The sequence below is a fragment of the Mobula hypostoma genome, chromosome 1, assembly GCF_963921235.1.
Source record: "Mobula hypostoma chromosome 1, sMobHyp1.1, whole genome shotgun sequence".
NCBI lineage: Eukaryota > Metazoa > Chordata > Chondrichthyes > Myliobatiformes > Myliobatidae > Mobula > Mobula hypostoma.
In genome coordinates this window covers 68,483,020-68,507,528 of record NC_086097.1, presented here as the reverse complement: position 1 = coordinate 68,507,528, position 24,509 = coordinate 68,483,020, and the positions used below count along the sequence as shown (strand labels likewise).

Genomic DNA, 24,509 nt, shown 5'->3' with positions numbered 1-24,509 from the left:
GGGATTAATGGATTTGTGGCTAAATTTGCCGATAATACAAAGATAGGTGGAGGAGCAGGTAGTGTTGTGGAAACAGAGAGCCTGCAGAGAGACCTAGATAGTTTAGGGGAATGGGCAAAGAAGTGGCAAATGAAATACAATATTGGAAAGTGTATGATCGTGCACTTTGGTGGAAGAAATAAATGGGAAGACTATTATTTAGATGTGGAGAGAATTCCAAATGCAGAGATGCAAAGGGACTTGGGAATCCTTGTGCAGGATACCCTGAAGGTTAACTTCCAGGTTGAGTTGGTGGTGCAGAAGGTGAATGCAATGTTGGCATTCATTTCTAGAGGTATAAAATATTAGAGCAGGGATGTGACATTGAGGCTGTATAAAGCACTCATGAGACCACACTTGGAGTATTGTGTGCAGTTTTGGGCTCCTTATTTTAGAAAGGATATACTGACATTGGAGAGGGTTCAGAGAAGATTCACGAGAATGATTCGAGGAATGAAAGGGTTACCGTATGAGAAACATCTGGCAGCTCTTGGGCTGTATTCCTTGGAGTTCAGGAGAATGAAGGGGATCTCATTAGAAACATTCCAAATGTTAAATGGCCTGAACAGATTAGATGTTGCAAAGTGATTCCCCGTGGTAGGGGAGTCCAGGACAAGAGGACATGTCTTCAGGATTGAAGGATGTCCATTTAGAACAGAGATGTTGAGAAATTACTTTAGTCAGATGGTGGTTAATCTGTGGAATTCGTTGCCACAAGCAGCTGTGGAGGCCAAGTCATTGGGTGTATTTAAGGCAGAGATGGATGGGTTCTTGATTAGCCAGGGCATCAAAAGGTATGGGAGAAGGCAGGCGAGTGGGGATGACTGGAAGAATTGGCATAGCCCATGACTGAATGGCAAAGCAGACTCGGTGGGCCAAATGGCCTACTTCTGCTCCTATATCTTATGGTCTTAATAATAAACGGATTTTAGATATGTGTGAGTGATTCACATCACCATACCATTGAGAGAGGAGTCTAACTGTGGAGTATTGAGAAAAAATATTAGTTTGATAGCTGGTTCAGTTTTTACAAACAAAATGGAAGTGAAGTTAGAATTTATCAGAGAAGAATATCGATTAATTGTTAAAGATTATTAGAGATTTGTTTCTGAAAAATGTATGGCTATGCTGAAATTGCATGAACTTCTGGAACTTACCAGCATCTACAATCCGATATTTTACATCCTTTTCATGTCCCCCATCACCTGTGAATCAGTAACAATGATGAGGCCTCCCTACCATCTTAATCTACAGTATCTTTTACTCCATCCTCAAATATCTTGTCCAGCTTTGACTTTTCATTGCCATCATTCAACATGTTAGGTATCATCCTACTCCATCTCCAACCACTCTCCTCCAAATCTGGGCAATGAGATTAGGTGCCTCCTAGCTATTTTTTAATAGAATTTGTCTGATTTATATTGTAAACAGAATATACTTCCACTTATTTTCTGTTTAAATAAAAGCATAAATTGTACTTTCCTAATACTTTTTGAATCTGGTCTTTATCTTTAATCAAGTAATATTAAAAAAATTAATTCAGCAAGTACCACCTGAGTTCAATAGTTAATAGTCATAGTCACAGTCATACTTTATTGATCCCGGGGGAAATTGGTTTTTGTTACAGTTGCACCATAAATAATTAAATAGTAATAGAAATTATTTATTATTTATTACTTGTTTACTATGTAAATTATGCCAGGAAATAAGTCCAGGACCAGCCTATTGGCTCAGGGTGTCTGACTCTCCAAGGGAGGAGTTTGTAAAGTTTGATGGCCACAGGCAGGAATGACTTCCTATGACGCTCTGTGTTGCATCTCGGTGGAATGAGTCTCTGGCTCAATGTACTCCTGTGCCCACCCAGTACATTATGTAGTGGATGGGAGACATTGTCCAAGATGGCATGCAACTTGGACAGCATCCTCTTTTCAGACACCACAGTGAGAGAGTCCAGTTCCATCCCCAGAACATCACTGGCCTTACGAATGAGTTTGTTGATTCTGTTGGTGTCTGCTACCCTCAGCCTGCTGCCCCAGCACACAACAGCAAACATCAAAGTTCAAAGTAAATTTATTATCAACTACTGTACATATATGTTACCATATACTACCTTGAGATTCATTGCCTTGCAGGAATTTACAGAAAAAAAAGAAATATAATAGAATTTTATGAAAAACTATATATAATCAGAGACTGACAAACAACCAATGTGCAAGAGAAAGCAAACTGTGCAAATAAAAAGAATACTGAGAACATAAGTTATAAAAGAGTCCTTGGAAGTGAGTTTGTAGGTTGTAGAATCAGCCCAGACTAGTGGTGAATGAAGTTATCCACAGTGGTTCGGGAGTCTGATAGTTGAAGGGTAATTTATGTTCTTGAACATAGTGATGTATGACCTAAAGCTTCTATACCTCTTGTTTTTCCAGTTGGCTGAATTATTCTGACCATACTTAGGAAGTAAAGTATGCTGTAACGTTTCAAATTCATAACTCTGGCCAAAGTTACAAAAAAAATCAGGAATAAGTGCCAAAGGGAAGGCTGGGCAGCACCAGCCTCCTATACATAATGATTTGCTAACCTGACTGAAGTGCTGACAAGGCTAAGAGGGAAGTGAAACAGGATGTAGTAGGTAGTTTTAAATGATCTCAAAACTGATGGACCAGAATCTATTTCAGCAGCTCTAGAGCATCAAGTGTGAATAGTAGTGGATAACTAGACATCAAACCAGAGGAGGCTCTAAGAATATGTCAGTTCTCAGCAATGGAGGGGTCCAACATCTAAATGCTAAAGACAAGACTGAAACATTTATAACCATGTGTAGTTGGAAATCTTATGCTTCTCTAAGAGTGGGGATCTCAGGAAGGTATCTCTTCCTGAGTTCCCTCTATCATAGAAGGATTTTAGGTGCAATCCACTGCCTGTAAACAACCTTTCAAGTTTGTTTAAAATGTGTGGTACAGATCCTGTCCTCTATGTTATCTTTTATCACGTTCCTAAACCCAATGCCTGCTTTCTCTCAGAATTCTTATCCTTCAATATATTGAACTATGACAGGATTGTCATTGCCGGTAATTTCAATATTCATATTAAGGTTCTCTCAAATGTGAACTCAATCGCAACTGAATTCATGAACTTACTAGACAATCTAGCTCTTACCCAGCATGTCATTGAGCCCACCCATTGACTAATAAATCCACTTGACTTTGTAGTGACAAAAGGGTTAAACATTATTAATGTCTGAAATGTTGGCTGCTTGTTTATAGGATTGTTTATCAAGTCTGGATGTTAGGTAGCAAACGTTTCATCACCTGTTGAGGTGAAATAATCAGTACACAACTGAGTGTTGTTTCTGCTGAGTGCTCATGTTTATATTGGTCGAACTCGTCCTTATGGCCGCTAAGTGTCCACTGGATCCGAGACAATTGGGAGAAAACTATCCTTGAGACTGCATGAACATCAGCTTGTCATTAGAAAACACGATCCTCTGTCAGTCGTCTCAGTACATGAAGACCAAGAAGGACACAAGTTCGTCCGGGAACCTACAGAGGTCTTGGCAGAAGTACAAAACAAAAAGATCACGGAAATTCTTAGAAGCTGGATTCTCAATGGAAGATTCTAGTAATACTGTACATATGTCGAACTGGATGCAATTTATGACCCTGTGTGACTGTGGGATTGGGGCTGAGGGGTGAGCTGCAGACATCTGAGGAACCAACACTCACTACGACCGAAAACCAGGGATACGGGCCAGCAGAGATCACTCAGCTATCTGGTTGGCTGCGATCAGCCGAGACTAGTGGCCAGGGCAACAGCCAACCAATCAGAATAAGTCGGACCAATATAAACATGAGCACTCAGTAGAAACTCAAATGTGCACTGATGATATCACCTCGATTGATGATGAAACATTTGCAACCTAACTTCCAGGCTCGGCAAACAACCCTACAAACAAAGTTATTAATGACTCTCTATCTGATATCACTATTTTCGATAATTTTTGCGTAAATTTTGATAACCTCCTGCTTGTAAACAAGACCATGGAATTACAGTGAAAAATTGGTTTCTCGATGAGGCAACAGAAGTTAACTTCTCTGAGTTTGCTTGTTTATCTGTCTCATGTGACCTAAGCTGCTCAGTAAATGAAATGGTTGATTCTTTCAACAAATATATTAAACACAGTGTCCCACTTAGGGTTGAAAAGTAAAACATTGTCATGGTTAAACAATTATGTCTCCAAACTCAAGAGATCATACAGAATAGCAGAGAGAAAATGGAGGAAAACTGGGCTTGAAGTCCACTGTAACATTTTCAAGTAAAAACTAGCCTCCTTTAATGCTACGATACGCTGTGCAAGAAAAGGCTATTTTTCCAAGATTATTATAGAGAATAGCAACAATTCAAGAATATTATTCTCAACTATAAACCAACAGTTGAACCCTGCCCCAACCTATAATGTCCTCAGTCAAGCATCTGCCACAATATGTGAGGAGTACACAATATTTTTATCAACAAAATTACTTCTATTAGGGAGAGTATAGCTAATGATACTGGTAACCTCCATAGGCGACCTCATAAAAAGATCGGCAACCATGTCAAACTTTACAAGTATTTCTTGCTTTTTTTTTGTTTTTTCAAATGTTTTTATTGTGAAGCAACAACAGCTTAACCACAACCGACAATATCCTAAAGTTCAATGCTTCCTTTTTCTTTTCTTATAACAACATAATAAAAGTCAAATGAATGCATGTATAGTAAACAAGCAAACAGCAAAGGAAACCCTACCACCCTGTCTCCTTCCCCCTTCCCAGCCCTACCCTCCCCTCAGCTCTCCCGTATGTGTTGTTTAGGTCCTACCCACCCCCCCCCCCGACACTTAGTTCAGCTGTCGGTCTCTTCGAAATACAACAGTAATGGTTGCCAGATTTTTTCAAATTCCTTGAGTCTGTCCTTGATAATGTATCTTATCCTCTCTAGATGCAGAGTATCCACTTTACAAGTATTTCTGATTCAGAACGCTATAAAATTGTAATGAAGAGTAAACCATTTATTTGCTGTCTCAACCCGATTGCTACCACACTTTTTAAGGATTCTTTTAAGTGTTCTCAGTTCTGTTAGGAAAATTATTAACCATCCCTTGAAACTGGAGTTTTTTCAGATGCCTTCAAAATTGCAGCTGTCTAACAGAACAGAGACAGTCCTTAACAAAATTGTCAGCAATCTTAGGCTCAACCCTGATGCCAACAGATTCTCGATTCTAATTTTTCTAGATCTAAATGCTGCCTTCAACACAATTGACCACAACACTCTCCTAGATATTCCTGACAATTGTGTTGGCCTCTCTGTTAGTGCTCTTAATTGTTTTTGCTCATCCACCTTGGAGAGAAAATATTTTGTCCATTTTGGAGACCAATTTTCTCAGAGATACAATGTATTTTTTGGTGTTGCTCAAGGAAGCTGTTTTGGTCCCCTACTCTTCTCCTTATACAGTGCCTTGTAAAAGTATTCAGCCCCCAACCCTTTGAGCATTACAACCAGAGAGTTTGATCAATTTAAATAAGAATTTTTATTTGTGAATCACATACTTCTTTTTCACAGTAGAGCCCCAAAACAATGAAAATTGTAAAACACGAAAAGCACAAAATTCAAAAACTGGCATGTCAGCATTTCAAAAGTATTCATCTCCCTTTGCTCAGTACTTTGTTGAACCATCTCTCACAGCTATTACAGCCAGTAGTCTTTTTGAATCTGCCTCTATTAACTTTGCACAATGCGATGGAGCAGAATTTGTCCATTCCCTTAGAAAAATTGCTCAAAGTGGGCCAGGTTAGTTGGGGAGCAGTGGTGGGCAGCAATCTTAAGGTATTGCCAGAGGATATACTTTTTCTTAGCCAGGGCTTCTTCCTTGCCACTCTTCCATAAATAACTTTTTTATGCAGGACCTCAGAGATTGTGGAGCCATGAACTTCAACTCCAATTGTAGCCATTGACTTCAGCAGATCACTTAAAGTGACTGTTGGCATTACAGTAGCCTCTCTTACATGTGGCATTCTTCTATGTCAAAAGCTTAGAGGGTCGGCCTGAACTAGGCAGCACAGCTGTAGTTTCATATTTTTTCCACTATTTTACGACGGACTGCTCTGAGATCTAAGTTATGTTGTTATGCCTTTGAAGTGGTCTTATACTGTTCCCCTGATTTATGATTCTCTATCATCATATCCCTTACTTTCCTTGAATTCTCTTTTGTCTTCATTTTGATTTGGTCTATTGAAAATCTACCACGCTGTTGGACCTTACAGAGAGAATGGGTATTTACTCAGGTGATACTCCAATTTTCTACATCAACAAATTGGGTGAGTTGTTAAGGTAATATTGAGTATTGCACCTGAGGAAAGTTAGCATAGTAATTGCAAAGGGGATGAATACTTTTTCAGCCTCACAATGTTTGTTTTTAATTTTTAGTAAATTGTTGACAGATTTTGTAATTTTTCTTTTGATTTGACATGCTTCATGATGTTTTATAGATTAGTTCAAAAATCCTACAATATATTTCAAATTTAGAAAGTGAGAGCGTAAAATGTGAAAAATAGTTGTGGTGGCTGAATACTGTTTCAAGGCACTGTACATGCTTCCCGTATGAGACATCATTAAAGAGCATAAACTTGATTTCCGTAGTTATGCAGATGGCACACAAGTGTATGTTTCTGCTGAGCTTGATGATGATAACACCCTATCTTCTCTAACTTCTGGCATGACTGTAATAAAGAAATGGATGAGCAATAATTTACTAAAACAAAATGAAGATAAAACTGAAATGCTTTTGGTTGGTCTCAAAGCCAAAAGAGATAAGCTTCTTAATAAATTTGGGAAATAACAAATCTGGTTGTTATCCTTGACTCAGATTTGAATTTTACATTCCACATAAAGAAAGCGACCAGAGCAGCATTTCTACATTTAAGAAATATTGCAAAGTTACATATGTTTCTATCACGTATTGATGCTAAAGAATTCATACCTTTATATCGAACAGACTAAATTACTGCAATGCACTTTCTACTGGCCTTTCAAAGCAATATATTGACATATTTCAACTCCAGACTTTTAACTAAAATGCAGACATCCCACCTCTCCCGGAAGTTCTGGGAGTCTCCCGCATATGAATAGTGGCTCCCTGATGCCCGCAAATTATATGCAATATCATGGAAATCAAATTTTTTGAGAGCGAGCGAGCGAGAGAAAGCAAGAGAGAGCGCGAGAGAGAGAGAAAGCAAGCGAGAGCGAGAGAGAAAGAAAGCAAGCGAGAGAGAGAGCGTGAGAGAACAAGAGAGAAAGCAACCGAGAGAGAGAACGCAAGAGCAAGCAAGCGAGAGCGTGAGCGCACCATGGCAGAGAGTTCCAAAAAAATATAAAACGTACATCGCCCCAGACTACACTAAAGTGTACCCCTGCCTAATAGGGGTCAAAAATACTGACAGTGTTGCTCGCTGCACTGTTTGCAACAGTGACTTTTCTATTGCCCATGGTGGGTTAAGACTGTAGAAGACATGTTGAGGTGAGTTTAACAGGTGTCATTTGTTCATTAGCATAGCTAACATTATTTAAACTAGCTGGCTAGCTGCTAAGGAGCTACTCTATTGCAGACATCCCACCTCTCCCGGAAGTCTCCCGCAAATTGATGGTGCTACCTCACTGAAATGAGTTTTTGAAGGGTGGGATGTCTGAAAATGAGAATGAGCTTCTAGCTACCTCATCCTGTCCTCCCGTCTTAGCTACTTTGCATTGGCTTTCTATGTCTTTTAGAATTGATCTTGAAGTTCTCGTACTTGTTTTTAATGCTCTTGATGGTACATCATAGTATCACTTTTGTTTTATGATCCTGCTCAAGCTCTCAGGTCTTCTTCCACCAGTTTCTTAAATTTAAACAATCTCTCTTGAAAGATAATTGGCTGGTCAGTTTTTTTGAACTATGCTCCTAAACTGTAGAATTCAGTGCCTAAAACTATAAAAGATGCAGACTCAGTTGACTCTTTTAAACATAAGCTCAGTACCTACATATTGATATTGCTTTCAACTAACATTGTATTATCTCTTATTTTCATGTTTATTTTCACGTTTGCTCATTTTCCCATTGTAAAGCACTTTGATTTGCAAATCTGTATGTGAAGTGTTCTATAAATAGGCTATGATAATTAGTTTTCAGCTGCATTGATTCACTCCAGACAACATCCCAAAACTAGGTGAGCCTCTAGTGAAGTTCTTCCAGTATGATTACTACATGGACATCTATCTGATAATGTGAAAATATACCCAGGTACATTTTATTTGCGGAAGGCAACAAATATGCAATCCTGCTAGTTAATACTCATTAACGGAGTGAGGAAACGTGGTCTCTAAGCAGGTACTACTGTACGGCAAGGTTGGAAATCCGTCAGCCCAGTCCCAGGTCATCACGACAGGGGCAACCCAACTATATTCAAGTGCTTCATCAATGCCCATCTTTCTGTAGAAGAGAGCATTAATGATTGGAGTGCTCACATCCACAGGAGTAATTAGAGGCACCAATAGCAGTAGAAATCTTTAACTTTGTAGGAGTATTAGAAGACTGCATATTTTGGAAATTAGTGAACAGTAGTTCAAGTGCAACACCTAGTATAAAGCTTTGGTCCATCTGATTGACCTTGTTTTTATAAAGCCACCCACTCCAATCATTCCTGAGTAAATGAATTAATTTTCAAAGGTATACAGAAATTTCCAGCTTTGATTGAAGTAGGCTTTCAAAAGTTGAAACTGAACTTTCAAAATAGATAAGTATTATTTTTTTAAGAGGATGAAATTTCATGAATGTTGATTGGTCATCATATGGCCACAATGCAGTTTTTACCTTGGAGTAAAAGATGTCTTTTATAAAGAACAATCTGCTATTCAATATGGTGTTTGGCATCTGTCTGTCTTGAAGGACAATGGGTGATGAGCATCATCCTGATAAGCTTGGGCAGAAAGTATGGAGCTCCTGCGATGCTCAGTCATCAAGATCCCCCTCTCGGCCTCACCCAGTGTAGTCCAAAGGAAAGCTTATGAAACAATACGTTTGGCACCAGCTTGGCTGCAGGAGCTGCTGAAAGGATGTTCAATGACTTCCTGCCTCTTTGGATTTGCTGCCTGGGGTTACTCCCAGAGCCTTCATCTCTCCCGAAGCTGTCCACAAGGCCATGGGGCTATTTACCGATAGCTAGGGATCCGGTTCATGAGCACCAGGGCGTGTCCACACACCGGTTGGCCTGCATGCTACGTGTGCAGAGACCAGACCTCCATCCCTTCCTCTGTAGTTCAGCCTGCGTTCAAAAAGAGTTAAGCTTTCCTTGTGTTGCCAGTGAAGAAGCACTACATGAGGCTTGCTGTTGGAGAGGTTATGTACTGGCAGGGAGAGACTTAAACATTCAGTGCTCTTTTTAGCGAGACTACTAGCCAGCGGTCAAAGCTGAAAGTGAGAGCGACAAGCACTACTCACTCCATTACCACGCTAGATGCATCACAACATCCATTTTGACACCAGCTATTTGATATATTTTAGATTAAAACATACAGGTCATATAATTTATAAACAATTCACCTTGTAATTTATAAAGTAACAATGCTAAGATAAATCAGATTGTAAATTATTAAAATACAAAAGCAACTGAAAAATTATTAAATATTTAACAGATTTAATTTTAAATTCTTTTCTGTAATAATTAGGCATTATATTTTTTCTTAAGCCTTGTCATACATAAATAAATTCTCTGCATGTACAGGAAGATTGACAAAGGTCTTTGTCTAGCCTAAATGGGATATTGAAACTGCTTTTGTTGAAATAAATGTTACCATGAAAAATATACTGAAAGGTTTGTTTCCATGCTATGTATTGTAAAGTTTATTTAATTTCATTTAACATTCAGAAGGGCATAATATAAAAAATCCCTTGGAAACTCATTGGTCCAGAAAATCAGAAACAATGCCATTCTGTTTTTCAACAAGACATTTCCATGCTATTCATATCAGTGTGCCTGATGCAATTCTCATGTTAGTTGTGCACAAAATTTCCTTGTGCCATGGTCCTCTGATCTCAATCTTCACATGCAAGCCTTGATTCCATACCCATAATTCAGTATGGTTGTAATCTCTGTGCATTCCCTCCTCCCTAGGCTTCAGTCCCTGAGCATTTACACCCTTAAAGGTAGCATAAGGGTTAGGGCAATGCCATTACAGCTCGGGTGCCAGAGTTTGGAGTTCAATTCTGGCGTCCTCTGTTTGTACATTCCTTCCCAAGTGCATGCGGGTTTCTGCCGATGCTCCGGTTTCTCTCTACAGTACAAAGACGTACTGTATTAGGTTAACTGGTCTTTGTATATTGTCTTGTGATTAGGACAGGGTTCAGCAGGTAAGTTGTTGGGTGGCGCGGCTCGAAGGGCTGGAAGGGCCTGTTCCACACTTTATCACTAAATAAAAATAAAATATAAACTGAAATGTTAAGCTTGCTATTCGACATTGTTCACTGCCTGCTAAATCCACCGCCTGACCATGATCGTTGGGCATACTGAAGTCTTTGAGTCCACTCATCTCCAGCCACCTGGCCTTATTTTCTGACTTCCCTCCTCTCCCATCCACAAAGGTTTTCATCTCAGGCCATTGACAATATTGGCCCACGTTAATCGGGTTTGTCAGGGTTGCTGAGGTGACATGGTTCAGAGGGCTGGAAGAGCCTGTTCTCCATTGTATCACTTACTAACTAACTAACTAAACGTCAGACTTCTGACTGTTGTGACTGACTGACTGAAATTGTCATTGATGCTGCCACGGAATGAACTTAGTATAATTTTTAATAATATGGATCAAATTTTAGGCTGTTGTGCCAATGCGCCAAGAACTTTGTGGCAGTCTTCTTCAGTACTTAAAGAATAAAATTGGTTATTTCCTGTTATTATCTGCTCTAAGTGTATTAGAAGCAAGAGTGTAGTTAGAGAAAGGCTATGTCCCCTCAGGGATGAATAGGCAAATCTATGTGTGGATCCAAGGGAAATGAGTGGGATCCAAAAGAAAACTTCTTAATAGTATTCAACAGAAAAAAGATTGTGTAGGATCGAGAGATAACACTGATATTCTGGGACATGTTTTTATCAAGAAGGAGGAAATATTAAAGATATTTTCACACATTAGGGTAGATGGATCTTCAGGCCCTGATGGTATCTATCCTAGGATGCTATGGAGAAGAAAGGAGAGATTGTTGAGGTTCTAACAGAGACTTTCACGTCTTCATCAGCCTTGGGTGAGGGGGTCAAAGACTGGAGGATACAAAACGTTCTTCCATTATTCAAAAAGAACAATAGGGGCAAACTAGGGAACTATAGCCCAATGAGCATTTCAACAGAAGTAGGGAAATTGTTGGAAAAATCAGTCTAATTGTCAGGAAGTCTAGGATCGAATTGCAAAGGGTTAAGTCCCAGGTCAAGGACTTCAGAGATGACTGTTTGGAATTATAGAATTGAAAGTGTAGTTATTTTCAATAAACAATAGTCTAACATAAGTGTTTTTACAGTCCAGATGCCCCAAAGATGAGTTTAAGGCCACGGTGATGGGACTTGCTATAGACCAGTTTCGGTTGGAGAATTGAAGTGGGTTGAGTTTGTCTGGAAGGTTGGAGCTGAAATGTGCCATGACCAGTCTCTCAAAGCACTTCATGATGATAGGTATCAGAGACACCAGAATGCAGTCATTAAGGAACATTAGCTTGTTTTTCTTAGGTACCAGGACAATAGTGGTCATAAAGCAGATGGGAACCTCCCACTGAAGCGAGCAGAAGTAAAACATGTCTGCAAATCCAACTGCCAACTGATCTGTGTGGGATCAAAAGACATGGCCAGGGAGGCCATCTGGGCCGGATGCTTTCTGAAGGTTCACTCTCCAGAAGACTGATCTTATGTCTGCAATGGTGAATGTGGGTTCAGGTGCATTGGAGGCTGTCAGGATGGGCGAGTGGTGACATTCCAATCCTCTTCTTTTCGGAACATTATATGCTCCATTTTGTTCATCAGGAGGAGATGCATTGTCAGCAATGCTGCCTGAGTTCATCTTATAGCCTATTGCAAAGTCTTGCCACAACTGATGGCTGGTTTGGGATTCAAATTTGGAATAGTATTTTCTCTTGATGTTTCTGAAAGCTTGTATCTCAATTGCTTATATAGGTCAGAGTCAACACAGTCCTGGACTTCAGTAGAGAGAGGATCTCACTTATTGTACTTTTGGACTGAGTTTGAATTGCCTTCAGTTTTATTTTGTCATTTTTATTCTGATATTTGTCCATGAAGCTGTGATGTGGTTCACTTTGAAACTCTTTAATAGCTATAGATTCATAGCTATAGGTCAATAAGTTTTTGGCCATCAGGCAAATCAGAGGATAGGGGGACTTGGCCACAAAGAGCACATGTGTACTGGATCAGCAACAATCTCATTGAATGGCTGAGCAGATTGTCGGGACTGCATATTCATTCCTGATTCTATTTCTTATATGTTTAACTATTAAGACAAAAAATATTAGTCAAAGGTGTAAAATTATTGATTGCACAACTTGCTGTAGCCTGAAAAGAGTTCCAAACTTCATTCGACCTTTATGAGTAGAAATATTTCGTAACTTCACTAACTCTAATTAGTAGTCTATGCTGGTAGTTCTTTTCATGCAATAAAAGGAAACAGTTTCTCACTACCTGCCCTACTGGTTCTTCTTTCAAACTTCAATCAAGTTACTTCTCAATTTTCTAAATTCAAGGGAATGTTCTCCAATTTGTGTAATTTCTCCTTTATTTAATCTGAGATCCCAGGCATTATTTGTTACATGAGAGTAGAAGTAGATATCCCAGAATAATGTTTAGAAACTAATCACAGTATTCCTTGTCTTAAAGTATTAACGCTGTTAATACTTTAACTCCAAAATTAACACTGTTCTTAGCTAGTTTAACTATTAACATTGATTAAAATTTTGACCACTTTAAAATTGACCTAATTTCCTCTGCATAATTTAGCATACTTTTTCAAACTGTTTGACTGATGAAATCCTTTGCGATCATTGTTTATGCTCTTCTACTTGTATTTTCTTCCCATGGGCCTGATTTTATTGGGCAGTCCCAAATGTTTGCACCAGGAGGATAAACTTTAATCATTAAGATTCATATCTCAGACGAAGGACGGTGATTGCTGGAGTCAACCATCCTAGCTACAACAGGTCACAGTAGTAGTTTCTCATGGCAGTGTTGTAGGTCCAACTTTCTTCAGTTGCTCTCTTTAATGGCTTACCTCCTGTCATAAAGTTGGAAGTAGAAATGTTCGCTAATGATTACACAACAGTCAATTTCACTTTCAACACAGCAAATGAGGCAGTACATACCTGCATGCGGCAAGAAATTGACAATTTTCATGCATAAAAGGCTAGGCAAAGAGCACCTCCAAGGGGAGAGTCCAGCCAACTGCCCTTGATATTCAATGGCACTAACATTACTAAGCCATCCTCATTCTCTTATGTGGATTTCACTCTTCCCTCACCCAAAACCCTCTCCTCCATCATCAGCATTCTGAGAGTCACCATTCACCACAAATTTAACTGGACCAGTCTCATAAATTCTGTGGGTACAGACCAGGACAAAGGCTGGGTGAGTGACTCATCACTTGACACCCCAAGACCTTTCTGTTATATATTTAATATTTCAATAGTATTTGAGTAGTATTGTAAATATATTGTTTGATTAAGCATTCTTTGTTTGTTTAAATAATTTATATTGGTTATATGTACGATGTACGTGTATGGCATACGTCATCAAGCCACGGTGTTATACATGCATGCGTTTTGCTATAAGTAAAATAAAATTAAACATACACGTTATCTCTTGGCTCCATGTTTTTCTTTTAATTAGTTTTTATGTTTTGGAGTTACAAGGCATAATAGTGGTGACGAGGAAGTTTTAAATGAACCCAAGATGAATATCTGCCTGTTTAAGTGCAGCAAGACGTTCAAGTTTTAAAAAAAAGTGCAGTGAGATGTTCAAATTAATAAGGAAGCAGCACAGTATGTGTCTCTTTGGAAGAGAGAGAAAGAAGACTGTTGAGTAGAAAAAAGGCAGGAAATGGATGAATTCATGGGTTCATAAACAGTGAGTACTGGGTGATAATAATCATAAATAAAAATAGCAGAAATGGCTGGCTAATCAGAAAGATAGACACGTTTGATTGCACAAGCGATAACTGGCTCATTTATACTGAACAAATTGAGCAGTATTTTGATGCAAGTGAAATTGGCAATGAGAAGGGAATGCTAGTTTTGCTAAGTGGTTTGGGTTTAAAGGCATAAAGTTTGCTTGGAAGTTTGACTGCTCCAACCAAACCAGCTAACATGAGCTTTGGTGACATCATGAAAGTATGTAGAAACATTTAGAACCAAAAACATTGGTGATTGCAATACACTTTTAGTTCCATAATCAGAAGAAAAAAGAAAGGGCGTCCATTTCAGTGTGTGTGGCTGAATTGAAGAGGTTGTCTGAGCATTGTGAGTTTTGTGATGGACATAATGATGCTTTGAGTATCGTTTAGTTTGTAGAATTTTACAAGAAGGCATTCAAAAGTGACTCCTAACTGAAGCACAACTTACAGTTAAAAGAGCAGTTGAAATAGCTATATCAATGGAAACAACAGAAAGAGATGCAATTGATTTGCAGTCAGGACTGAAAGTGAGCAGAATTGCAATGTTTTGAAACCAAGTTGGCCATACAAATTGTGTTACCGTTGTGGCAGAGACTCACATACACCAGACCAATGCAGGTTTAAAGATGAAACTTGCAGAAAATGCCACAAAGTAGGACATATACAAAGACCATGTTGGGCAGACAAAAATAAATGGTTTGCCCAGGGAAGAGAAAAAAGATAAAATGTCAAGCTGCAGTTTCAAAAAGAATACTAATCTCCATGCTGTTGATGAAAAATCTGATTATAATGAAAATGACGTAGGACAGGGTAGCCTTTAGATTTACAATGTGAAAACTAACAATGATCAAGCAGTATAGCTTACACTGGAAGTGAACAGAGATTTAATTAAAATGGAATTGGACATGGGTCAGGTGATTCCGCCATTCCGCAAAATAAGTTTGAATAGCATTATGAGATACCAAACTGAAGCCTGCAGATATCCAATTAAGAACTAATACTGGAAAGAGTAACTCCTGTTGGAATGACATTCGTCACAGTGAAATAGGCGTCCGTTAGTCTCATGAGATCATGGATTTGTGCCTTGGAAAGTTTCCAGGGCGCAGGCCTGGGCAAATTTCACAGTGAAATACAACAATCAATAAGCCATGTTGAGCTGGTATGTGGTTAAAAACAAGAGGGCTGGCATTGTGGGTCATGGGTGGCTGAGACAACTACAATTTGATGGGAGATCCATCCACCATTTGTATGTTACATCCCCTGCAATGGAGTCAACTGAAATTGAATTAAGAAAGGTACTGGATGATGCCATAGCAGTGTTCAAGGATGACAAGATCTGTGATAATTTTAAGGTCACCATCAACTCAGTACTGAAAGTGGATCAGTACCGTCTACCCAGAGTAGGGGATAAATTACAAATCTCTTGGGCAGAAAACACTTCAGTAAAGTGGACTTTGCTGAGGCCTACTACAGATGTGGTTGGAAGAATAGTCCAAAGTGTTTCTCACCATAAATACTCACAAAGGGCTTTGTTGCTATAATAGGCTTATCTTTGGAGTAACATCTGCACCTGCACTCTGGCAGAAAGTGATGGACCTGGTGCTACAAGGCTGTCCAGGCACTCGGTGCTACCTGGGCGATGTCATTGTTACTGATAAGGATGACAAGGAACATCACCAAAATAACAAGACAGTGTTAAAAAGATTATATGATTATAGGCTCAAACTATGATGCAACAAGTGTGAATTCTTTAAACCAAGCATCATTTACTTTGGTCACAGTATTGAAGCACAAGCTTTACACAAGTATGCTGAAGAAACTCTTGCAGCGGTGGATGCTGCAAAGCCAAATAACATGTCACAGTTGCGGTCCTTTTTAGGATTTGTCAATTAGTATAACAGGTTCCTGCCAAAGCTGGGTACTGTGCTCCACCCCTTGAACTCATTACTACAAATCAGGAAGAGATAGCAATGGAGAAAGCAATGTGATGTGGCTTTCCAAAAAGGTGAAGGAAATGGTGACAGCAGACACTGTATTCATACATTGTGATCCACATCATCCAGTGAAGATTGCCATGCACTGTTTGGGATGCCAACACATCCAAGAGCTGTCAGAACCATTCCTGCAGTGTCCGAGTTAACTCCTACAACCACCATGGAGGAGCCCCAAAACCTGTGATTGTTTCACAGCCACAAGTCTCACCTGCCAAGCAGAGTGATCTCCCTCGTCAGGAAAGAGGCTATCACACAACGGTAAGAAATCCTCCACAGCAATTAAATTTTTAGACCTGAAAGGGACAATTTAAAATGTACTATGCTGTGGATATCTATATAGTAGTTGTATTATATAGTATACTATATATCAATAAATCAATTTTTAAAAATATGAATTTTAATAATAATAGACATCCATTAGTCTCGTGAGACCATGGATTTACGCCTTGAAAGGTTTCCAGTGCGCAGGCCTGGGCAAGATTGTATGGAAGACCGGCAGTTGCCCATGCTACAAGTCTCCCCTCTCCACGCCACCGATGTTGTCTAAGGGAAGGGCAACTTGTATGGCATTAGGACCCATACAGGTTGGCACCAGTGTCATTGCAGAGCAATGTGTGGTTAAGTGCCTTGCTCAAGGACACAACACGCTGCCTCAGCCAAGGCTCGAACTAGCAACCTTCAGATTACTAGATAAACGCGTTAACCACTTGGCCACGTGCCAACACAAAAAAAATAATATATATATATATATCTATATATACACACACACATAAATGTTGCGATGCATTCTTTATTGTGTTAGAATTTATAGTTAAGCAGGGAAGAGTGCTGTGTATTTAGTATTTCAGGAATATTTGAGTAATATTTAAATATACAGTTTGATTAAGAAATCTTTGTTTAAATAATTCGTTATGGTTATATGTACCAAGTATGTGAATGGCATATGTGATCATGCCAGCATGTTATACATGCATGTCTTGCTAAAAGTCAAAGTGAACCTAAATGTACACCAAGTTATCTCCCTACTCCATGTTTTTCCTTTAATTTGTTTTTATGTTTTGGAATTACAAAATTTAACACTCTACGAGGTTCAGTCATGACCCTGATGAAAGATACAACACTTGACTGGATTAGTGCCCTCCAACAGCTTGAAAAAAAACAACAGCATCTAGGATAAAGCAGCCCATATGACTAACATCTCTGCAATACCAGAGAGCAGTGATGATGTTGTCAGGCTTCAGACTTTAGACTAAAGAGGAATCTAAGAATAAATGCTTGGGTGTTATCAGTGCAGGGTGATAAAGCAGTATCTGGTCCTTGCTAACAGTTAGCAGCGGGTCAGGAGAGAACTGCTAGTAGCTGCAGTTATTACGGCAATGTATTCAGGGCTTTAGCAGTTGCCCATTGCCGCGTGCAAGTTGGAAATACTCTGGAAGTCAGATGCAGGCATATCTCAAAGTTCAAAGTATATTTATTATCAAAGTACATATATGTTACCATTTACTACCCTGAGATTCATTTTATTGCAGTAATTCACAGTAACTACAAAGAAACAATAAAATCAATGAAAAACCATACACAAGGCAGACGAAACAGCCAAAGTGTGAAAGGCAAATACAAAAGAGCAAACAAAATAATAATTGTAAAAATGCAATAAATATCAAACACATGAAATAGAGAGTCTGTGCAAGTGAGCCCATAGATTATGGGAGCAGTTCAGTGTTGGAGTGAATGATGTTGAGTGGAGTAATCCCCTCCGTTCAAGAGCCTGATGGATGAGGGGTAATAACTGTTCCTGAACCTGCGGGCGTGAGTCTTATGGCTCCTGTACCTCCTTCCTGATAGCAGCAGTGATAAGAGAGCTTAGCCTGGATGGTGGGGTCCTTGGTGATCGCTGCTGCTTTCTTACAACAGCACTGCTTGTAGGTGTGCTCAATAGAGGGGAGGCTTTACCCGCAATGGACTGGATTGTATCCACTACATTTTGTAGGCTTTTCTATTTAAGGAGTTAGTATTTCCATACCAGGCTTTGATGCAACCAGACAGTATAGTCTCCACTGTGCAGCTTACAAGTTTGTTAGAGTTTTAGATGATGTGCCGAATTTTTGCAAACTACTAAGAAAGTAGAGGTGCTGCTGTGCTTTTTTGGGAATATCACTTACGTGCTGGACCCAGGACAGGTCCTCTGAAATAATAATGCTGAAGAATTTAAAATTTCTGACCCTCTTCACCCCCGATCCCCTGATGAGGACTATCTCATGGATCTCTGATTTCCTGCTCCTGCAGTCAATAATCAGCTTTTTGGTTATGCTGACATTGAGCTAGAGGTTGTTGTTGTGGCAGCATACAGTCAGACTGGTGGGTGAGAGATCCCTCGGTCTGCCCTTGAGATCATTACAGAGTGTGAGGCCATTCTGTTGGCTGCTCATCCAAGGGACTGGATATACTGTACCTGACTTTTCTGCTTTATGCCATCTGCAACTGCTGCATCTGGCATTGTGCCACTCAAGATATGTAGCTGCTGACCTTCATTTAATGGGTAAATGTAGGTAAGTTTTAATAGCAGACTCAAATGTTTTCAATATATTTATCATATTTATATCAAATTTTATTGTTAAATGTTAAATATTGCCGATCGTGAGCTAAATTTCAAAACAGCAAAATGCCTGATGGCACTTCAAGCTGCCAGTTGTCCATCAGTGTGGTCAGTGTGATGGAGGCAAAGTTCCCTCTGCTTGCTGCTACGTTGCCGCTGGTGCTCCGCTGTGGATTGTGGAAATGTCACAGTTGTGTTGCTGGCTTGGTATTTGAGTAGCTGCAAACTCTTAGCGTGCTTAGCACAGGTAGCAATTGCAAGGTCAGGATTAGCATGACCTATAAATTTATCCTATTTTTCTACCATTCTACATTCCTTATATCAGGCTCGGACTGCACATTGAAGGCATGTAAATGATATCTGAGAGCTGTTCTTGTGCCATTCAGTGAGGGTAGCTTGGTTCTGATAACTTACGTAAGTTTTGTTTATAAGCTCAAATTGCTCATATGGCTCTATGGTGCAAGGTAATGAAATCATGTTCGAGTTGTAAGAAGACAACATTCCAAGAATACGTTGTGATACTCTTGTTCTAAGTTGTCAAGCTGTTTAAAATAAGTTAAAGAATTTCAGCTGTTTACAGATACCACAGCTATTTAAAATAAGTTAAAGAATTTCAGCTATTTACAGGTACCACTTAGATATACCTTAGATAGATTTAGAAGAGACCATTGCTTACCACCTGCCTGAGAACATTGGTGAAACATGGCAGCATACAAAACCTATAAATATACATTTTCTGAACTACTATCACTGCAGTCTACCTCCTGTAATTTGCCTTTATGTAATGAACTTTTGAACTGTCTAAATGAACTAGCGATTTCATGATCTGATGGACTCTGTAGATTTAACTCTCAGGAATGCAGGCACACTCTCCCGAGAGGTACAGCACTTTTAAACGAACAAAGGTACAATGCCATGGCTGGAAGAGAGAAAGGAGGGAAAGACTTCAGTTTGGAAAGTTATGAGATTGCTGTGTGGCTCATGACAGATCTAAAAAAAAATAGTCTTAGGTGTCTTTAATATATAATCTCTCTTCCTGTTGTATTACACTGCTTGACAGGAGTTACAGTATCCAGCTTTCCCAAGCCAATGCGAATGGATGTTTTGAATTTTGATCACTTTTTGCATTATGAAACATTCTGCCACACATGCTTTGCCTTCTTAAATTCTTGTGCCATGCTATTCATGCCTTTCTAAGAGCGAAGACAAATGAACCTGCAGATGCTGAAATCTGGAACAAAAAAACAGTGGGTTAGGCTTTATGTGTGGAGGCAAAGCTCAATGTACATTTATTATCAAAGTACTGTGCGTATACATTATACAACCTTAAGATTCATCTCTTTATAGGTAGCCACAAAACAAGAAATCCAAAAAAGTCCATTAAAAAAAATCCAACAAACACCCAATGTGGGGGGAGGGAGGGAGGGAAGGAGAGAGAGAGGGAGAGGGAGAGGAGAAGGGAGAGGGAGAGGAGAAGGGAGAGGGAAAGGGGGAGGGAGAGGGAGAGAGAGAGAGAAACAAATTGTACAATCCATGAAAGAAAGCAGACAGCTTTCAGAATGGTCGTGAGTCTATTGAGCAGCCAGAACACACCCACGCCCTCAGCCTCAGTTCATCACACAGCGGTGCAAAATGTTGCAGGGCAGCAAGCAGAACTGGCCCGATCCTCACCTCCAGTCCCAGCACACCACCTTTTCAATCCATCTGGGCCACGTTGTACTGATACACTCTGAGCCCGGATCCCGCTACCACGTTCCGGCCCGTACCCGACTTTTCCAAATCAGCAAAAGGTGTAAGTTGACATCTAGGGTCAAGAACCTGCACTATACCTGAGATGCAAGAGGAAAAATCTCCAGTGTATGGCAACAGGAGGGGTAACGAGATAGATGGGGAGGGGTTAGTGACTTGATGGAACCAGAGGATTTGGAGATGAAGAAGAAGAAAACCAAGTGAATGAGTAAGTACGTGTGGGAGGAGAACAAGTGGATGTGGGTTTCTCTGTAGCAATGGAGAAGACCTTGGATAGAATAATGTGGGAGTGGGTGGTAGAGTTAAAAATACATGCCACTGAAGCTCAAGGTGGCTATTGCAAATAGAATACAGATGGTCTATAAAGCAGTCCCCAAGTCCATGCTTGTTTAACCAACACAGAGGAAATGGCAGAGATTTGCATGAGTGTTCTATATCAACCATGGCAGTGTCAAAGTCATGTTTTTGAAAGAAGGTGATTTTTCAGAAATCCAAAAGTATAAAGCCTCATCTTGAGAAAAGCTGCAGCAGAAATTAGAGAAATTAAGAAAACCAGTAGGGAGGGTGAATAAGGTATAGTCAACTTAGTTGTAAGAGTCAGTGGGTTAAGATGTCAGTGGAAAGTCTACCTCCTGGGATGGAGACTGTAAGTTCCAGAAAAACAAGTGTCAAGGAGCACACCAGAAAGGGCTTAGTTTCTTTTATGAGCAATGACCCAACTAGCTCTCCTCCATTAAGCACAAAATAATCTGCAGATGCTAGGGTCAAAGCAACACTCACAACACGCTGGAGGAACTCAGCAGGTCGGGCAGCATCCGTGGAAAAGATCGGTCGACGTTTCAGGCCGGAAGAAGGGTTCCAGCCCAAAACGTCGACCGATCTTTTCCATGAATGCTGGTTTTTCACCTGGAACCTACCAGCCTTCTCCTTCCCACCCTCCCCCCACCTTCTTCATAGGGCCTCTGCCCCTTCCCCCTACAGTCCTGATGAAGGGTTCTGGCCCGAAACGTCGACTGATCGTTTCCATGGATGCTGCCCAACCTGCTAAGTTCCTCCAGCGTGTTGTGAGTGTTGCTTTGACCCCAGCATCTGCGGATTATCAAAGTTGCTGGTGAACGCAGCAGGCCAGGCAACATCTCTAGGAAGAGGTGCAGTCGACGTTTCAGGCCGAGACCCTTCGTCTGAACCCTCGGCCTGAAACGTCGACTGCACCTCTTCCTAGAGATGCTGCCTGGCCTGCTGCATTCACCAGCAACTTTGATGTGTGTTGCTTGAATTTCCAGCATCTGCAGAATTCCTGTTGTTATCTGCAGATTATTTTGTGTTTACTCATCCTTGGGATAATTTCAGTAAATTATTTTCATCTTTCATGAAGTGTCTGCCAGAAGTAGACACAATACTCCAGTGGTGACAAGTAAGTATTTTACAAAGGCTTATTTCAATGTCCTTGCTCTTGGACTCTGGGCCATTATTTATAAAATCCAGGATTTCTAATGCTTTTTTGACCAGTTTCTGAACCTGTCTTGTCACTTTCAGTGAATTACACATGGGTATCCCAAGGCCTTTTTATTTTGTTCCTCTTTAGAGTTGTGTCTTTTAGTTTACATTCCATGGTTTCCTGCCAATCTTTCCTAAGGATAGCCCTGAGACGCTTTTGGCCCTCTCCACAAGTGGAAAGTACCTCCATCCTAGTAACTGTTCACTGAAATAAAATGTTCAGAAGTTCAATGTATGGAGTTGCCCTTTTCTTTCCGTATTCTCTGACAACTATGCTGCTGGCTTGAAGGCTGAAGCTCAGATGCCATTGTTGGGTGAGTACCTTCCGCTTGTTGGTTGAAGTTCGCCGAGATTACAACTGTAATTTATAGGCCTGCATCAACCTGGGTATACCGAGCAATGCTGAGCCCTCCAGAAATAAAACTAATGAATTTCCAGTCAGTAAACTTAAATAACTGCTTTAAAAGTTTGACCCCCACAGTTATAGAACATAGAAGTGCAGCACAGGAACAATTTCTTTGGCGCACAGTGCTGTGCTGAACTAATTAAGGTAATGATGCTTAATTAAACTATCTAAGAGCCTCTCGAAACGCTGCTATTGTGCTGCCTCTACCACCAGCCCTGCCAACACATTCCATGCACCCACTGTACTCTGTGTACAAAAATTTGCCCTTCACATCCCCTTTGACCATATGCCCTTTCATTTTAAATACATGCTATCTGGTATCAGGCATTTTGAGTCCGAAGAAAAATTACCAGCTATCTACTGTATCTATAACGCTACAAACTTCTCTCAAGCCTTCCCTTAACTTCTGCCGCTGCAGAAAAATGCAACACACATTTGACCAAGCTCTCCTTAAAGAACATGTGCTTTAATCCAGGCAGCGTCTTGGTAAACCTCTTCTGCACTCTCTCTGCCTTGACTTCCTTCTGATAATAAATTTATTTATTTAGCGATACAGCACGCGGTAGGCCCTTCCGGTCTATGAGCTATGCTGCCCCAGCAACCCCTGACAACCCCGATTAACCCTAACCTACTCCCAGAACAATTTACAATGACCAATTAATCTACCCAGTATGTCTTTGGACTGTGGAGGAAACTGGAGCACCCAGAGAAAACCCACGTGTTCCACGAGGGCAACGTACCACGACTCCTTACAGACGGTGCTGGAAATGAACTCCAAACGTTGATATCCTGAGCTGACCAGGATTGAATGCAAAATGTCAGATGCTGCCTAACCATAACTTCCTGACTCTTGAACTAAGTCATTCAACCACTAGAGACAAGAATGCCATTTGCCTGTTTCACCATCCTATCAAATAGTGTAGTCACTTTCAGGGAGCTAAGGAGTTGGATCCTCAAGATCCTTCTGTACATCAGTGTTGTTAAAAGTCCTGTCATTAATTGTGTTCTTGCCCATTACACTTGATCTCTCCAGGTGTAGCGTCTCACTGGCCACATTAACTTTCATCTGCCATTTTTTTCTCTCTATATCTGCAGCTGACCTATATCCTGCTGTATCCTCTGGCAATATTCTATACTAACCATAATGCTATCAATCTATGTGTGATCTGTAAAAAATTACTAAGCCGCCCGTCCATGTTTTTTATCCAGGTCACATATATATCACAAACAGCAGAGGTTCCAATGAAGATCCCTGCAGAACACCACTAGTCAAGGATCTCCAGCCACACTAAGACCCATTGACCACTACCATCTGTCTTCTATAGGCAAGCCATTTCTGAATCCAAATGGCCAAGTCACTATGGATCCCATGCATCTTAATCTTCTGGTGAGCCCACCATGGGGTCCTTGTTGAATGCCTTATAAAAATTCAAGTAGACAACACCCACTGTCTTCATCAATCACCTTCAAAATCTGACCCACTCAACGCCATATTGACTGTACATAATTAGGCCATGGTTTTCCAAATGTTCATAAATCCTATCCCTAAGATTCCTCTCCAATAACTTCCCTGTCACTGAATTATCATTATTACTACTTTTAACAAAGAAACAATATTAGCTACTCACCAGTCCTCCAGTTCTTCACCTGTGGCAATAAAAGACACAAAGCTCTTGGTCAAGGCTCCAGCTATCTTATCTCTTACCTCTCTCGGTAACCCAGGGTGTATCCCATCAGGTCATGGGAATTCTTCCACCTTAACATCCTTTAAGAGATGCAGTACCAACTCTTTCTTTATCCCAAAATCCAGCTTCCGGTGAGATGGCAGCGTGTTTAGTTGCAACGGCTACTAAGGGGTCAACTAAAGGTGTTACTGTTGTGTTTAAATAGATTTTTAAATGATCACAAGATCCAGCTGAATATTAAGAACTTAAACTACTGCAGGTCTGCCCCATCAGCAAGTCGCTTACTGGCGGAGAAAATGAAGGAGCAGCATATCGTCCTGCTGCCT

At 40.2% G+C, this 24,509-nt stretch overlaps 1 protein-coding gene across 4 annotated transcripts in view; it reads left to right on the top strand.

The window, feature by feature from the left end:
- LOC134347808 (neuronal PAS domain-containing protein 3) overlaps positions 1-24,509 on the top strand; it is a 1,099,666-nt gene that overhangs the window by 207,005 nt on the left and 868,152 nt on the right. The window contains exon 1 of one of the 4 annotated variants that reach the window (XM_063050283.1): positions 22,326-22,406. The exons of the other annotated variants lie outside the window; for them this stretch is intronic. The gene's annotated coding sequence lies outside the window, so the exon portion shown is untranslated. Of the gene's footprint in view, positions 1-22,325; positions 22,407-24,509 lie in introns of those variants that run through there. 4 annotated transcript variants of the gene reach the window in all.